Genomic DNA, 19,826 nt, shown 5'->3' with positions numbered 1-19,826 from the left:
TATTAATAGATCCTATCATTTATATTCTTTACTTACAAAGTAAATTTATTAACACATCTTTTAATTTTGAATCCTGCTTTCATTCTGGAGTAACAATGCATTTTTCCTTACACTGCTAGATTTTCTTTGCTAATAATTTAGTATTTCTTTTGTACATTCATATTTAATTTGTTCTGTAGTTTTATTTTTCTGTTATTTTTGCCATGATTTTGTGTCAGAATTAGACTAACCCCACAAAATTAATATGAAAGCTTTCCTATTGTTCCTATTCTCCAGCAGAATTTACATAACATTGAAAGTATCTGTTATTAATGGTTTGTTATGTCACCTGACAATTCAAGACCTAACAACTATTTTAGAAATAAAAATTAAAATATGTAGTTTTGTTTGATATTGTCTTTGTATATTCTTTTGACTCAATTCATTGACAATCTTATTTTAGGACATGATCCTTTACCTCTAGTTATTTTTCAAAATTGTTGTCATAAAACTGAGCATAATGGTCCCATCATTATTTTCAGGCTACATAAATTGAATTATTTCACATTTCTCCATTTTGACAAAAATGGATAAAACAATTGGAAAAGAGAAAAGGAGACATTTTTAATCCAACATTTTCTCTCACCACTTTCATCTTTGTTAACTGTGAGTTTAGTACAATAATCAAATATCTAGCTATTTGTGGAAACTTTGGAAAAAAACTTCTGCCATGTAAAATGCATGTCAGGCCTTATTTTATGACTATTACTTCAGTGATACTACAGCCTTTAAAAAATTGAAATTATATAAAAGTTACAATCAAAGAAAATCACCAATAAATCTTAGATATAATACCCATGCTCAAAACATTTTAAATGTGGTGATTTTGGAAAGTTTCTGCATTCTGCCTTATCTACTATGTCATGAAGAACTACTGAACCATCTTTTGCTAAGTCTGCAATGCTTCTCTGTGGGTGGAGTAACAACATTCCAGCACTTTGTTACTCATTCTGTTTTTCTGGTAGTTAATACAGTTAGCAGGTGGTGATAATTAAAATGCAGAAGTAAGCAGATGAATATCTCTACTGAGTCCAAGTCAAGAAGATAATGAAAGATTAAGAAGAAATTTCTTGTCACTACCTGAATTATCTCCACTTCAACTGAAGCCATTTTATCTTTTGTGTCTTGAGCTATACAGACAAAAAACCAACAAAATTTTAAGAATACATTAAAATTATTTCTTCTTCTTCTTAAATCTTCATATAAAAAATTTCCCTAAGGTAACCAATTCCAGTTTCTTTATTCTTCAAAGAAAAGGAAATATTGTATAAGCAAAAAAGACACACCTGGGATGCAGAAGACATAGTTTTTTGTTTTGTTGTTGTTGTTTTTATCCTGGCTCTTTATAAAAGCTGTGTGTCTCAGGGTAAGCCATATACTTTTTCTGAGTCTTACTTACCTCCTTTAAAAATTGAGAACATTAACACAACTCACAACGTTGTGCCTAACTCACAATGTTGTAGGAAGGATCTAGTTAGGTAACTTCAACCCATTCATTTAACAGATGCTGTTCTGAGTGCCTACTGTACATTACTTTAGCTTCTGGGTGAATAGGACACATTCCCTGCTATCATGGAACATACTTTCAATTGGGAAGATATAGTAAATAAATGATAGCCTAGCTCCTACAGTTAGAAGCTTTATAAATCTGTAATACATATTTTTAAAAAAAGCTCAATTAAGGACTGAACTGAAAATAACTAATCCTTCTTATGTTGTAGAATGTATCTCTGCCTTCGATTTTGTGACTGGTAGAATTTTCTCTTCCCTTATTCATAAAATATGATAAACATTTAAAACATAAACATATTTTGCCTCATAATGTCATACTATGTTTCACCAGTTGGCTAAGTAGCATCAAATAAACTGAACATAGAATGTACAACTATTTTTAATGGGTTATCTAACACAGAAAAATTAATATACTTAACTTCCAAAAGTACTGAAGGTTTTTTTATAGTCAGATTAGAGGGTTAATTTAGGTCCAGAAGCAGAATTATCAGCTCTCATGAATGACATAGTAATGAGATGTATGCTGAGTGATTTGGCAATGTGTAAATCTCACTTGTTTAGTCTTAAATCACTGAGTTGTCTGTACTTACACCCAATAATTAACAAGCCTATTTTTCCTGTGGAATATGTATGAATTATGGAAATAAAGACTAAAACTGAATAAAGAAAACAGCTGAAGAGAATCATTTCACTCACCCCAAAATTGCTAAACTACTTACATATCAATAAAGGAAACTGACAAAGTATAGAGGCTATAAAGAGGGATAGAGAATAAGTGAAACACAATTCCCAGTATTCTTCTTAAGGTGGAGTCAGAAGTGAACAAAATCAGGGGTCAGCAAACAACTTTGTGAAAAAAAAAAGGAGAGTGAATATTTTTAGGCTTTGAGGGTCATCCAAGCTCTGTTGCAACTACTCAACAGTACTAGCCCTTGTAGGGAGGAAGTAGCCAAAAACTGTAAGTAAAAGAATGAGTGTGACTGTGTTTTAACACACCTTTATTTACCAAAAAAAAAGCAGCAGACTTTTGGGTGATAGTTTGTTGAACTCTGATCTTGGTGATATATAACTTGAAATATTGAAAATAATTTTTATATTTTGAATGTTAGTTTTTTATATTTTTCAACATTAGTTTTAACTCTGTTTAAATTAGGATCTACCAAATATAAGTTTTTGGCAATAATAGATTCCAGAAGGCAGTAATAGTTAACATATCTTAAATTATCTTAAATTATCAAAATTTGCATTTACAGTTTTAAAATGTTAGGCAAGAGTGTATTTTTTTTTAATTTTCCAGTTTTACAGAGATCTAATCGACATCTAACATTGTATTATTTTAAGATTATAACATAATAATTTTTTACATGCACAGATTGTGAAATGATTACCACAAGTTTAGTTAACATCTTTCACCTCACATAGTTACACATTTTTTATTGTGATGAGAACTTCTAAGATCTACTCTCTTAGTAACTTCCAAATATTCAACACACTGTTGTTAACAGAGTCAGCCTGTTGTATATTACATCCCCAAAACTTATTTATCTTACACCTGGAAGTTTGTAGCTTTTTACCCATTTCTTCCATCCCCCATCCCCCAACTCTGGCAACCATCAATCTGTTCTCTGTTTTTAAGAATTCAAGTTTATTTTAGATTCCACGTATAAAGGAGAGCATACAGTGTTTGTCTTTCTCTGACTTATTTCACTTAGCTTAATGCCTTCGAGGTCTACCCAGGTTGTCAAAATGGCAGTATTTCCTTCTTTTCAATGGCTGAATAGTGTTCTATTTTATATATATACCACATTTTTTATATTCATCCATCCATCCATAGACACTTAGGTTGTTTCTATATTTTGGCTACTGTTAATAATGCTGCAGTGAACATGAGGGTACAGATGTCTCTTTGAGATTGTTGTTGTTTCCTTAAGATATATGACAATAGTCTTAAATTCACTGTATATTATTAGGTAATAATTTTACATGATATTTTTGAAAGGATTTTTACTTTGTCAATAATTTAACATATGGGGCTTCCCTGGTGGCACAGTGGATAAGAATCCACCTGCCAATGCAGGGGACACAGGTTCAAGCCCTGGTCTGGGAAGATCCCGCATGCCGCGGAACAACTAAGCCCATGTGCCACAACTACTGAGCCTGCACTCAAGAGCCCGCGAGCCACAACTACTGAACCTGTGTGCCATAACTACTGAAGCCTGCGCACCTAGAGCCCGTGCTCCACGAGAAGCCACTGCAATGAAAAGCCCACACACTGCAACGAAGAGTAGCCCCCGCTCACTGCACCTAGAGAAAGCCCGCATGCAGCAACAAAGACCCAACGCAGCCAAAAATAAATGAATAAAAATTAAAAAAATAATTTAACATATGAAACTTTCAGCTTTTTTTCTTCAAATACCTCAAAGCATAAAACTTAAAGTCAGTTACATTTTTAAAATCATTTTTGGACCCCCATCACAGATTCAGATGTATGACCCTTCAACTTCAACTCAGAGTATGTCAGTTGACAGAAGATTGACCATTCAAAAGGAGCACTGGCTTTCTGTTGTTTCTTGACATATATATATATATATATATATATATATATATATATATATATATGAACTAGCAAAAATATGGCAAAGAAGAATTTAAATGAGGTCAGGTTGCCTTTTCTAAATACTCATTTGCAGGTTTAATTTAAAATTACAAAATTTAAAAAAGGAAAGATGTTTTAGAATAAGATATAAAATTTTTTAATAAGATCCTTTATACTTATTATAATTTTCCATTGTATTTAACTTCATATTTTAGGTCATGAAGGGTGAACAGAAGGAATTACCAGGTAAGGAATTGGAAAGAATATCTTCAAGGAAGGAGTCAGAATATAAACAAAGGTAGCATATAGCTCAGTACGGAGGGAGCTGTGTGCAATGTGTGTTAAGCTTCAATAGAGAGACATGGAGAGATGACAGATAAGATTTGTCATGGAAGGGCAAGGAACTTAGATTTTATCCTGAAGTCAAAATTTAAGGAAAGTGACACAATCTGATTTACATTATACAAAGATCCCCTAGGCAGGAAATGAAGTGTGAATTTTAATTGAACAAGTCTGGAGACAGGGAGAATAGCAAAGAAAATGGATTTAGAGGAAAGATAATGCAGATCTGAACTAGGATAACAGAGGAAGGAATGACTAAGAGAATACAGAATCAATGAATAATTAGGACACATAATTCACAAACCATGCATGGACAGTGGGAAGCTGGGATAAAGAAGGACATCCTGGATTCTAAAACTATACCAAAAGAAACAAGAGCAAATCATTGTCAGTAAATGTATTCTGAATACAGTATTAGGGAATGCTATCTAAGTAATATGAGTATAATTACACAGAACAATTGAAAAAAGTATTTGATACCAACCACACCAGTTAAGTTGGGTTATATGGTTACATTTATCACCATTTCAGGATAATTTTAATAACTACCCAATATCCCTTACAATTCGATATTCCTGATTTCATTTTAACTATTTAACTATAACCTACAGACTGCTTTAAATTTTGGTATCATAAATAAGGCTATGATAAATTTTCATATATGTAAAGCTTTTCAATTGTTTTCATTTTTTCTCTAGGAAAAAGGCACATTTGTAGCATTGCCACGACAGAAATATGAATGTGTTTAAAGCTATCACTTCATAATGGGAGATTGCTTTCTAGTTTCTATTGGTACTAACAATATATCACAGTGTCCATTTCTTTACACTATTTCTTAGAACTGAAAAAAAATACAAGAATTTCTTGTTGAAAAGCTAATATGTCTATCAGTTTAAGGTATTATTTTGTATTTTATGATGAAAAATTTAAATATACTTATTCTAAAATTCTGATTATGTGAATTACTGGAGTGTGTTCTTTAATATTTGTTAGGCATTATTATTTTCTTGCTTGTAGGAATTCTTCTTTTCAAATTTAATTTTTTATACATTTTAAAGTTTATTTTAGAAAATCTGAAAAATACAGAAAATTATTAAGTAAAATATAAAAAATCATCAATAATTCTACTACCCAGAGATAAACTGCTAAACTGTGGATAAATTTTCTTTCTATGCCTATAGTGGGTATATATTTTTTTGTAAAATAATTTTTAATAGAATTATGCTATGTTATACACAGTTTCAGGGCCTTATTTACCCACAAAACAATATGTTATATATTTTGCCATGTCAGAAAATGTTCTTTTTGGGGGGGGGGATTTAAACTTATTTCTGGTTATTACTTTAAATTCTCTGACAACAGCTTTACATAGTTTATTTAAGTATATTTGATTTATAGTTTTATATTAGTTTCAGGTGTACAACACATTTATTCAGTATTTTTATAGAGTACACTCCATTTAACATTATTACAAAATGATGGCTATATTTCCCTGTGCTGTCCAATATATCCTTGTTGCTTGTAGGAATTTTTAAGTTAATAATATTTATCATGTTTGCCATATTTATCATTTGTCTTTTCTTTTTCGTTATGGTATGTTTTTAATATACAGTATTATTTTTTATTTTATTTTTTTTTTCTTTTTGCGGTATGCGGGCCTCTCACTGTTGTGGCCTCCCCCGTTGCGGAGCACAGGCTCCGGATGCGCAGGCCCAGCGGCCATGGCTCACGGGCCCAGCCGCTCCGCGGCATATGGGATCCTCCCAGACCGGGGCACGAACCCGTATCCCCTGCATCGGCAGGCGGACTCTCAACCACTGCGCCACCAGGGAGGCCCAATATACAGTATTATTAATAACAATAACCTGGATATAATTTCTTGGAAGAAAGCAGATAGAAGGTACTGCTATAAACATTATCAGTTTGCTGACAGGATCTAGTTATAGACTTTGTCAGCATTCAGGGATGGAAGGACCCTTGAATAAAGTAAGCAGAAAAAGCTAACAGAATATTTAGACTTTGCATTTAGAAATAAAAAGCTCATGAACAAATCGAAGGAATAAAGGAGTAAATGCCTGTCAGAATGAAACACATAAAATGTTGTAGATGAATATAACATGTAAAGAGAAGCAAAGCAGTAATAGAGCCAACTCAAGGGAAAACGTTTAAACAGGAAGAAGGCCATAGTATAGAGGGCTTGTGAGTGAACTCAAAAGAGGTTATAATTAATAGTTGCTAATGAAATAAGGAATACATGTAAAATTTTGACAGAGAAATTATTTGGAAAAGATATTTTATATAAATTTAAGTCTTCAGACACTAGGGGCAAGTAAACAGATCAAATAATCACACGTGTCTGATATGTACACAGTCATAATTTCCTTTTATATGCTCTAATACTGAACAATACCGATTTAGTTGTGTATGTAGGATCATCTAAGACTTTCAAATATTCCTTTGAAAGCAAAATAGTCTTTTGTGAAATGCTCTCTTCACACACCTTTTTTATTAATATTTTTAAGATATGTGGAAAAGAGATCTTAACTAATTAGTAAACTTACCTCTAGTTTTTACTCTTACAGACAGATGGGTGGGCAGGAACACATTGTTGATCTCAACTTGTTTGGAGTATAATTGTTTTACATTGTTGTGTTACTTTCTGCTGCACAACAAAGTGAATCAGCTATACGTATACTTATATCCCCTCCCTCTTGCATCTCCCTCCCACCCTCCCTGTCCTACCCCTCTAGGCCATTGCAAAGCACCAAGCTGATCTCCCTGTGTATGTGGCTGTTTCCCACTAGCTATCTATTTTACATTTGGTAGTGTATATATGTCAATGCCACTTTCTCACTTCGTCCCAGCTTACCCTTCTCCCTCCCCGTGTCGACAAGTCCATTCTCTGTGTCTGCATCTTTATTCCTGTTCTGCCCCTACATTCTTCAGAACCATATTTTTTTTAGATTCCATATATATGTGTTAGCATACAGTATTATTTTTCTGTTTCTGACTTACTCCACTCCGTATGACAGATTCTAGGTTGATCCACCTCAATACAAATAACTCAATTTTGTTTCTTCTTATGGCTGAGTAATATTCCATTGTATATATGTGCCATGTCTTTACACATTCATCTGTCAATGGACACTTAGGTTGTTTCTATGTCCTGGTTATTGTAAATAGAGCTGCAATGAACATTGTGGTACATGGCTCTTTTTTTTTATGGTTTTCTCAGGGTATATGGGCAGTAGTGGGATTGCTGGGTCATATGGTAGTTCTAGTTTTAGTTTTTTAAGGAACCTCCATACTGTTCTCCATAGTGGCTGTATCAATTTACATTCCCACCAACAGTGTAGGAGGGTTCCCTTTTCTCCACACCCTCTGCAGCATTTGTTTGTAGATTTTTTGATGATGGCCATTCTGACCGGTGTGAGGTGATACCTCATTGTAGCTTTGATTTGCATTTCTCTAATGATTCGTGATGTTGAGCATCCTTTCATGTGTTTGTTGGCAATCTGTATATCTTTGGAGAAATGTCTATTTAGGTCTTCTGCCCATTTTTGGATTGGGATGTTTGTTTTTTTGATGTTGAGCTGCATGAGCTGCTTGTATATTTTGGAGATTAATCCTTTGTCAGTTGTTTCATTGGCAACTATTTTCTCCCATTCTGAGGGTTTTATTTTCGTTGTGTTCCGGCGGGTGAGCAGACAAGCCTCTCAGGCTGGTGAGTGCTGGTCGGCACCGATCCTCTGTGCGGGAATCTCTCCGCTTTGCCCTCTGCACCCGTTGCTGCGCTCTCCTCTGTGGCTCCGAAGCTTCCCCCCCAACCCCGTTTCCCCCACTGAAGGGGCTTCCTAGTGTTTGGAAATTTTTCCTCTTTCACAGCTCCCTCCCCAAGGTTCAGGTCCCATCCCTATTCTTTTGTCTCTGTTTTTTCTTTTTTCTTTTGCCCTACCCAGGTACGTGGGGAGTTTCTTGCCTTTTGGGAAGTCTGAGGTATTCTGCCAGCGTTCAGTAGGTGTTCTGTAGGAGTTGTTCCACATGGAGAGGTATTTTTCATGTATTTGTGGGGAGGAAGGTGATCTCCACGTCTTACTCCTCCCCAAATGAAGAGTTTTGAATTAACTTCTATCTACTGTATGTGTATTGCTTTCCATTCAAATTCTTTAATAGCTGTTCCTCAGAGAGTTTAATGGATCTATCCAAAGTCACACAGGAAGCCAGACTTGGAAGCCAGGTCAGCTTAGCTCAGGCCCCTTCTCACATGTCCTCAGGTCTCCCACCCGAAAAAGTCCTTTCTCAATGCTCTCCATAGATCAAAACATGCCTCCATTCATTTCTCTTCTTCATTCAGCAGTTTTCTCCCATAATGCTGACAGGAGGTGGAACTCAGGTGGTAATGTAAGCCATGCGGATTGGCATGATCAACTGGGCTTTATTCCAGTGATGCAAGAATAGTCCAACATCCACAAATCAATCATTCAGACTGAGCCACAGCATTGGTAGTTGCATTAAAAAGTGCCAAGGAAGATGAACTTGGGTCTTGTAGCACTAAACCTAGTGCACTTAGCCCTCAGTATCCACAGGAGATTGGTTCCAGTAACCCCCTGCAGATCCTAAAAGATCATTTTAATGTCAATGAAGAATACACAGAATACAATTATGCTTTCACAGTATGGTTAAAGAGCTAACAAGATGGATTGCCTGCTTTTGTAAAAGTGCACAGATAACTCTGACATAATAGCATTCACAGAAAACCCACAGAATTTTAATGTTAATATTTTAAAATTCATTATTAATATAAAAAAATGGAAAATAATATGATACGCTTTTTTAGTATCAGAAATTAAAGGTATTTAATTTACAGAAAATATATAAAGTTAGAAGAAACATTTACCCGTGGAGAAAAAAAAGGAGGAAGAACTTTTCAATTACTCTTTAATAAATACCAACAACATATTTGATTAATTTTTCTCATTAATATTAAATTAATATATTGTTACACATATAACTTCTACATATGCATAAATTATAAAAATCTCTTTACTGATATCATTTTTGCTTGAAATTTTGAATATGCATCTATTACATGGGTGAAAACATAGCATTTACATACACACAGTTGTAAAATCTGATGAATTAAGAACAATGTAATGAAAGCACACAAAATCTAGTGAACTAGACAAAGGTATTTGATGATCACAAACACTAAATTTTACTTGCAGCTTTTCAAAATTGAAATATAATTAACATATTCTATTTTTTCCTGGTATATGACAAAATGATTTGATATTTGTATATATTGTGAGATTATCACCACAATAAATTTAGTTAACATCCATCATCACATAGTAGCAAATTTTTTCCTTATGATGAGAAACTTTAAGATTTATTCACTTAGAAACTTTCAAATATTCAACACAATATTGTTAACTATGGTCACCATGCTGTACCTTCAATTCCACGACTTATTTATTTTATAACGGGAAGTTTCTACCTTTTTACTACCTTCACCCATTTCCCTCAGCTCCGACCCCCTACCTCTGAGAACCACCAGTATGTTCTCTGTATCTATGAGCTCAGCTGTTCTGCTGTTGCTATTGTTAGATTCCACATACTGTAAGAGATCATGCAGTATTTGTTTTTCTCTGACATTTCACTTAGCATAATGCCCTCAAGATCCAAGTTCCAAGGTTAAGATCCATATTGTCACAAATAGCAAGATTTCATTCTTTTTTGTGGATGAATAATATTCCATTGTGTGTGTGTCTCCCACATTTTCTTTATCTATTCATCTATCTATGGACACTTAGTTTGCTTCCATGTCTTGGCTATTGTAAATAATGCTGCCATGAACATAGGGGTGCATATATCTTTTCGAGTTTGTGTTTTTGTTTTCTTTGGATAAATATCTAGAAGTGGAATCGCTGGATCATATGGTAGCTCTATTTTGAATTTTTTGAGGAACGTGCATACTATTTTCCACCGTGGCTTCACCAACTTACATTTCCACCAAGAGTACACAAGTGTTCCCTTTTTTCCACTTTCTTATCAATGCATGTTATTTCTTGACTTTTTGATAATAGCCATTCTAAATGGCTTGAGGTGATAGCTCACTGGGGTTTTGATCTGCATTTCCTTGACAATCAATGGTGTTGATCACTTTTTCATATACCATCTATATGTTTTCTCTGGAAAAATGTCTATTCAGATCCTCTGCCCATTTTTTAATCAAATTCTTTGTCTGTTTGTTTGCTATTGAGTTGTGTAAGTTATTTATATATTTTTGATATTAACCCCTTATCAGATATGTGATTTGCAAATATTTTCTCCCATTCCATAGGTTTCCTTTTCATTTTGTTAATGGTTTCCCTTGTTGTGTAGGAGCTTTTTAGTTTAATGTAGCCCCACTTGTTTATTTTTGCTATTACTGCTTTTGCTTTTTGTGTCAAATTCAAAAAATAATTCCTAAGACCCATGTCAAGAGTTTGCTACTTATGTTTTCTTCTAGGAGTTTAATGGTTTTAGGTCTTATTCAAGTCTTTAATCCATTTCAAGTTAAACATTTGTAGCTTCTGATGACTCATAAAGTTTGCAAATCCAGCATTAAGATGGTTGACCACTTAAGCCACCGAACAGACCTGTAATTATTTTGCTTTTATCTACTGAAAATTTCAATTAAAGATTTCAAAATTTCTTGATTCAAATGAAGTCCACATTATATAATCCATGTTACATACAGTAGTGTGTCTCATTTCTAATCTCTTCTTTCCTCTCCTCCACACTGCCATCCCATTTTCTTCTAAATATTTTCTTTGGCATTTTTTACAATATTTACTGTATACATATTTCCCATAACTATACCATTTGAGCTTTTTTAATGAAATAAGGCTTTATAGTTCCTTTTTTTATTTAATATTGTGTAAATATTCTATGTTTGGAGTAATTAAAAACTCCACTATAAATCTGTAATTGTGAAAGTGTAAACATTCTGAAATAAAATTTTATTAAGTGATTTTCTTTTAAAACCAATAACCTGTTATTCTGAAAAAGACAATCTTTTCCTCACTGACAGATTTAAATTTGTTGCTCAAGGGCAACACACTAAGAACGATGGTCATTTCATCACAGACATATTATGGTTTGTCTCCCTTTAAACTAGATGCCCAAACCAATAAGGTTCTTTCCTGGGTAGTGTTGCCATATTGTCAAACAGGTTATGACTTGGTAAAAAACTAAAGTGAAAAAAAATTATTTTTGACTTGTCATGTAGCTCAAGATCAGAAGACATTCGGCAGCTTTCCAATGTTGACATTAGAGCGAGCATTCCCTTGATTCAGCACATCATTTTCAAGAGTCTGTACACCTTTAAGACATTTTGGTTTGAAGAAAATAAATAATATATATTTTTCCCCTATTGCATAATATTTATTTCAACAATAAAGAAGAGTTTCCTTCAAACATTAGAAACAATCTGTATTTCATTTTAGTGCTTGTGTTTTATACTTACATTTCTTTTTGAGTTATTATTTCTGTGATTTTTCCTCTTAGTGTGTTTGGTTGTTATCACGTTCTCAAATGTCTCATATGTTAACGAGGCTGAAACTAGTTACTCAGTTATTTTCTGCTTTTCAGAATAGTAATTTGAATAATTAAATAATTAAATAAAATAATTTAAATAATTAAATAATCAAAGTGGTAGTAGACTATCATACACGTACCTATATCTGTATATGGAATTCCTATCTATATCTGTATCTGCATATGAATATCTTCACACGCATCTATATATGAGATCTTGCACACTCTCTCTATATATATATTTATATAGATTATTTTACATATATCACCGACAAATAAATTATTACTTTTATAGCATTCAAGTCACATTTGGGGCATTTTTAAAAAAATCGTTTGTTGACAGAGAGATAGATAGAAATAGAAATAACTGAACGTAATATGATATGATTATATTGCCATTATGTTGATTGTTCCACAGCACATAATAATGCTTTATTTGTACCATGTTGTAATTGGCACTTATAGATTCCTTTCTCTGAGAGGCCATTAGAAATGAAATTATGCCAAAACATGATGATATATTTCAGCACATGAAATTGAATCTCTGCCTTTGGCAACAGTCCCATGAGGTAAACACAGCTCTGTGAGCAAAATATTTATCAAAGAAAAAAGTAAAAGCTCATTTTACTATTGTACTGTATAGTATTTGCTTCTCAGCTTAGCCCAGTTTAATAAAAAAAAAAGGGAACAGGCTGATACTTCTCCCTAGAAAGTAATCAGTCAGTGACTGATAAGATCATATTAGTAACAGGGGCAGGCTTATGATATTAACCATCTTGTGATCTTATCTGCTCCAGATAATTATTTTGCAATGGAAAGCAAGCAGTAAGCAATACCATCAGCTATTACTCATGGTAGGCGGAGGTTGTGTATTCTGCACTCCTTATGATAAGCCATTCTCCTTGTGTTGTTTTAGTGTCAAAGACAATCCCAATGCGTGTCAAAGATAAGCCATGCATTTTGAAACTCTTCATAATACTGTTTCATTTATCTAAGCCACAACCCAAATGATTTACAAACATGAAAAACAGATATTGGAAAGAAGATTTAATGACTTTTAGTTTCTATAAGCAGATGTTGATAAAAGTCAACATCATGTTAGAATATTCTAGAATTCTTATGTCTACCTTACAGTATCTTTACCATAGTAACTCCTTAAACTTAAAATATGCCAAGAAACTTATACACTTACTTTATATATTTTAAGAAAAAGACAGAAGCTATTAATCACTTTTAATATGAAGATTCCAAGAGGTGGAAAGGCTATAGATTGCTGGAGGGGAACATAGCTAAACTAGAACCCAGGTTTAAACACCACATGAAGAATAAATTCCACCTAACCAAACTGTATGTATAAACAGCTTGCATTGGAAATACACATCTTGGACATTGTCAAGTTATGTGGCAATACGTAAGGAGGAAATTGGCGAACACAGCATTTGAGAAAAAGAGTCAAAGAATGTTAGACTGTGTGAGAACTCTACAAAAGATTACTATGTTCTGTGAAAAGATTCTTAGCAGTGATATAAAAGATGATTTAATATGTTTTATGATAAATAGAGAAATTTTTTCCTCTTTCCCAAGAATAGAACCTGAAGTTTTGGCAGTAATGCTTTAAGATAGATGTAGAGAAGCCCTTTCTGACTATGGGTTGGATCTTCCTGCTGCAGACACTCAAGAGGAGGTGTGCAATGCTTCAAAGAATCTTTCATTTCTCTCTGATTGGTATGGGTTACATTATTTAAAACACAGAATTACAAGTATAAAGAAATGGATTTCAAAACTTCCTTTTGGCCTGCTGGAAAACAGGTTGTAAAAACACCTTGTACTGATAGGAAAGGGAAATACAAGTAAATTTAGAGTTCAGGACTGGTCTTTTTATAGTTAATTTGTAATGAATTAATACACATGAAAAGAAAGTTGATATTGCAAAACAATGTAATTACTTTGGATTAAAATAATACAAAATTTTAAGAGTAGCTTATAGACAATTCTGTTATACTATGTATAATTCTTCCTCGAGATTCCCCTCTTTTCTTTCTTAAATAGAAACAGACTATTTGCATTAATTTCAATGGTTCAACTGCTTGATTTCTCCCTGCATGAGACTGCATGCTTCAGTACCTCATACCTGCTGATATAATAATTCATATACTCTCAAGAGGTGTCAAGAAGGGATTTAAAGTAGAAGCAAAAAAAAATGAACTAAAATTAATGATGATCCCCCACCACTTGCTGATGAATGGTAGAACAAGGTCATTCATTTCAACATAGAGAGACTGCCTTTTCTCTTAATCTTTTCTGGTGCCTCTGGCTCTGGGGGTGTGATTACAAGCTCCTTTGACACTGCTGGGGAGCATTGAGTAGAATAATACTAAACCCATCCATTAAGAAGTAATAAGGCCATACTATGAAATAATAACATTGCATTGTAGTAAATAATGGTATCCAAATATATTGAATATGTTGAAATAATTCATGCAGTATTCAAAAATGTACAGTTTATAGAAAAATTTATATTGATTGATTAGGAACATGGCTACAAATATCAGAAAGGATGTACCAACTCACTCAAAGAACTAAAATTTTAGCATACTTTTAAATTTTCAAGGATTTAACAAAACACATTGCTTTTGTTTCTCCTCAATGAACATTTTTCTACCAAAATTATCCACCTAACAATGAACACAAATGTGTGAAGTGACTTTTTTCATAATTTTAGAACAAGAGGTTTCCTTGAATATCATAGAACAGTTTTGCCTGCATGTCTTAGATGCTTTTTATTATTTATGGAAATATGTCATAAAAACTGCCAATAACATCTCCTGAATTTGTTGCTCTATTCCATTTCCCTAGGGGAAAGCCCATAGGTAACAGGATCCATCCTCACATCGCCATTATTGCTGCTTTTGTAAGTAATCTCAACAATAACAAAAAAATGACTGTAGAATATTCACTGTTTAACTTACATCCACTGGCCATTTTGTGATATTTAAAAAATAAAAGACATGCACTAGTTGATACAATATTCCCTGTACTTATTTCCAGAGTATTTGAATTTTTGAAGTGGCTAGTTGTCAAATTTGTGAGCATTAAAATCACTTTAAAAATCAAAAAGCAAGAAGTTATTATTTAAACTATAGAGAAATACTTCAACTGACCAAGGATTGGGCACTGTATCACCGTGACAAATGGATGAGAGTGTCACTCCTCCCCCCAAGTGACATGTACAGGTCAAGTAAGAATTCTAATGTCAGGGTCAAAGAAAAGACCACTTCACTAGTGTCCTATTATGATGTGACACCCATACCAGGCTCAAACATGCCACAGACTATTATCAACCTATCAAATTGACTTTGAATTATTAAACAGATGTTGAGACTATGCAAATGAAAGGATAATCATATGTCTTTGATTAGTTGATATAAACAGATAACATGAAATAGTATATTTTAAAAATCTATACCTTTCTTTTCATTTTAAATCTCTAGAAACCCCCATTTTGACAGTTTTCTCATTCTCAATTATTTGGTAAGTTAAGTAGTTTGCAGATATTCCAAAATGTCACACTGGTGAAATCTTTGGGACTTTAAACAAAAATGTCTACTTGCCAGTTTTCTCATTAAGTGGACTCAATGTGGGATTAAGGATGTTATTTTTCATTTTTGAAATAAGCACAATTCAATTGGCTACATGATTGCAATTCACATTATTCTTTCCTTTATCACATGCAAATGTATTCATTATACATTTTTGTGGAGTGAAAAAGAAAAAGAGGATAGAATGACATATCATTGTCAGTATAATAAAATGGATCTTCTTAGGCAATTAATATTTTCTGTTGTTTCACATCTCAAATATAATTTTAGTTGGCATCTATGTCTGAGCATATATACATCTCACTACCGAATCGTGACAAGGATCGCTACTGAACTAACTCAGAAACTCATAAGTCCTTATCAAGTCAATTTCTATGTGGTCACTTTTTTTTTTTTTTTTTTTCTTTTTGCGGTATGCGGGCCTCTCACTGTTGTGGCCTCTCCCGTTGCGGAGCACAGGCTCCGGACGCGCAGGCCCAGCGGCCATGGCTCACGGGCCCAGCCGCTCCGCGGCATATGGGATCCTCCCAGACCGGGGCACGAACCCGTATCCCCTGCATCGGCAGGCGGACTCTCAACCACTGCGCCACCAGGGAGGCCCTGTGGTCACTTTTTATAGTTGTAATTTGTTGAAATCTCATAGGCCTTGCACATTTCTAAAGCTGGTAGATGACAATTAAACTTAGTTTCAAGCTCAAGTGTAGGAATTAGTTTTAAATCACTAAATCAGCCCTTACATTAACCATGGAATCTACTGTATGAGTTCCACAGGTTCAACATACTCATCAATCTACTGGAGGGAGGTTGTAGTAGCTCCAGGCACCTTCATTGCCCTGTCCAATGTCAGTACAGCCCTCTGATCATATCTGCTTGTGAAACAGAATTGTAACAATACTGCTGTACACACTAAGAGACTTGGCAATTGTTAATACCTCTGTAAGTATTCCTTTATTTCTATTTTATCTGCCCTTTCTCTCCATAAATGCATCATTCAAAATACCAAAACTTTTCTAAAATATTTCTTAATATTTATTTTGATTTGATAATTACTTTCCACATTAAAATTAATTGATACAAAGTATATTATTGTGATCAATTTCACTCCCTACATCCCTACATTCATTCATTCAATCATTCAATAAAAAGTTTATAAGTTATTTACTGCACAGCAGGTGAGACATACTCATAGATAATTGGGAGGTATCAGTGACCAAAAGAAAAATAAATATATAATAGTCATTTAATTTTTATTCTTTTTCATGATTTATTCCCATTACAAATAAACTATATATGGAAATACCTTCTTACATGTAACAGCCATTTGTATTTCATTTATTATAAAATATGTTTTGCTCATCTTTCTGATGAGTTGTGGTCTTTGTTTTTTCATTTGGTGCTACTGCTTTATTTAATCAGAATTTATTTATTTAATGCTACTTGTTGTACATTGCAATTTTTTCCAGTTTGTGTTTTTGAAATTGATTTTCTTTCCAGTAATATTACTGCTATTCAGATAACTTTACTTTAGAGTAGCCATCAGTACCAATTTTTATGTGTGGGGTTTGTGGTTTTGTCTCTTGCTAACCACAACCATCCACACGCTGGTATTTTTTCTAATAATTTGGTGATTTCATTTTTATTTTTAAGTCTCTAATGCAACCAGAATTTTTGATGATGCAAAAATTTGACGTTAAGATAATTCTATATATTCACCAGGTTTTAAACCGTTTTTCCTAGCAATGTTACTTTGCAATTTTCTCCCGAATGCTCTGAAATTCTACCTATATTTAGTGCTATAATTCTGTTATGTATTTAGATAAATTTCTAACTATTCTTTTTTCCCACTTTCCTGTCTGTCTACATATATGCATAGTAGAAAACAATTTTAATTATAGTAGCATTACAATGTAGCTTAATAATGCAGAAAAAAAAGTCTCCACTGTCTCCCAATTTTTCTTTCACTGAAATTTGCTAGAAATTCTTGTATATTACATGATAAAATCAACTTTATTGGTTTATAATTTACACACAATAAAATGCACATCTTTTACATGCAGAGTTTGATGAATTTTGGCTAATTGATACAGTCATGTAACCACCATAAAAATCAAGTTAGATTATCCCCAGTGTTCCCTGGTGTCCCTTCATAGTCACCTTACCAGGGCATTGAACAACCACTAATCTGTGTTGTCATTATAAATTTTATTTGACTCTTCCAAAGTGTCATATAAATAACATTATACAGAGTATCTTCCAGCACCTGAGGACTGGAGGGAACGCTGCTCTTAGCTCTCTGTCAGCACGTCTTCGTCTGTCCTTACCCGCCTTATCCTGCACCCGGTCGCCGAGAGCAACCTTCCTCTGCGACCCCGCGTCTGAGGCACAGCCGCAGGCTAGAGGCCGCCCTCGCGGCTCCTGTCTGGCCCTCGCCCCCAGCGCCCACCGCCCGCGGCCTCATTGGGACGATACTGGAGTCCATTTGCGTGACGGAAAAACTTCACTGGTCTGAGCAAGAACTTGCTAAGTCTATTCTAAATGCAGAAGAGTCCTTGATCATTGACAGCAAAATAAGCATGCCACATTTGCCTTCTGGAATACTAAAGAACATTTTCACAACTGGAACCAGTAGTTACAATGTCCTACTACAGAGCAAAGAGGAGAAAGAGCATCATTCACAAAAACAGTCTTCCTCCACCTACTCCAAAAGATGCAGAAAACCCAGCAAATCTCGTAGCTCTTCACGTAGTAAAGATCTTCGCAAGATAAAAGCCCCAGTGCCCGTGATGAGCAGTGGTACTTGGTACTGCCTAGAAAGACAGCGTGCTGTTTTTGTCACTAGTTCAGTATCAAATCCTGTAAAGTTTACACATGGTATCTCTGTCACAGGAAACAGCATAGTACTGCCACCTACACCCAAAAATGAAAGGTCAAGCGACGCCATTTCTCTACTTTTCCAAAGCCAAAGCTGCAGCCTCAGCCGTCTAGAAGTTTTGAAAAAGAAGATGAATTTTCTGGAAGGAAATTTTGTATACTGACTGCTATAAAGCCCACCAACTTGGAGAAAGAAAAGTGAGACTCTTAAGGCTGACGTCACCTACAATCCTCAGTTTGAATATGCTAATCCTTCTCTGTTAAGTGTTAGCCAAGCACAACAAAGCAACTGACCGGTTTCTTAAGCAGGTGAAATGCTACTTCAGTAGTGGTATTTCATTTTATGTAATGAAAACAATTATTTGCCATCTTATAGAAAGCCAAAAAGAGTTGTTTTTAAATATTCCAATTATTTATAGTTAACTCCCATCCAGAACATGTAAATATGTGACAAGAAATCTCCAGGTGAGTGTCACAGCTCATATGTAAACTACTTTGCACTGATCAAAATCTACAAAGAATCTATTATATAGACGTTGTGTCAGGAAGCAACTATATTAGGAAAGAGCTTCAGATTCTGGTTTCAAGCTTTCATTTGGGAGTTACAAACTTATGGCCCATTCGTCAGCCCACAGACAAGTGTTTGTGTTTTCTTTTTGATTTTGAATGCCTTAGATGGAGCATGCAGTATCTCTGGTTCTCCCTGTTATATTACATTCTCAGTTTGCTTAGGCCCCTAAAGGCATTTTGGGGACTAGGCTTGATACTTGTCAATGAACTTTTTTTTTTTTTTTTTTTTTTTTTTTTTGTGGTACGCAGGCCTCTCACTGCTGTGGCCTTCCCTGTTGCAGAGTGTCCTTATCTTGCTTTGGTATTTAAGTAATAACGCGGAACTCATAAAATGAGTTTGGGAGTGCTCCCTCCTCTTCAATTTTTTAGAAGAGTTTGAGAAGGATTAGCCTTAATTCGGCTTTAAATGTTTGATAGAATTCACCAGTGAAGCCATCTGGTGTTGAACTTTTCTGTGTTGGGATTGAATCGGTAAGGAAACTGATGCAATCTCCTCACTTGCTTCTGGTCCGTTCAGTTTTTCTATTTCTTCATGATTCAGTTTTGGTAGGTTGTATGTTTCTAGAAATCTATCCACTTCTTCTAGGTTATTCAATTTGCTGGTGTATAATTTTCATGGTTGTCTCATGATGCTTTGTATTTTGGTGATGCCAGTTGTAATTTCTCCACTTTCATTTCTGATTTTATTTATTTGAGTCTTCTCTCTTTTTTCTTAG

The 19,826-nt window shown here is 34.2% G+C and overlaps 1 pseudogene; it reads left to right on the top strand.

Moving 5' to 3' along the window:
• Nucleotides 1-4,365: 4,365 nt before the first annotated feature.
• Nucleotides 4,366-18,963, top strand: LOC132488383 (putative tyrosine carboxypeptidase MATCAP2; annotated as a pseudogene).
• Nucleotides 18,964-19,826: the final 863 nt, after the last annotated feature.

The sequence above is a fragment of the Mesoplodon densirostris genome, chromosome 1, assembly GCF_025265405.1.
Source record: "Mesoplodon densirostris isolate mMesDen1 chromosome 1, mMesDen1 primary haplotype, whole genome shotgun sequence".
Classification (NCBI taxonomy): Eukaryota; Metazoa; Chordata; class Mammalia; order Artiodactyla; family Ziphiidae; genus Mesoplodon; species Mesoplodon densirostris.
The sequence above is the reverse complement of the archived record's forward strand: the minus strand, read 5'-3'. Positions and strand labels throughout refer to the sequence as shown.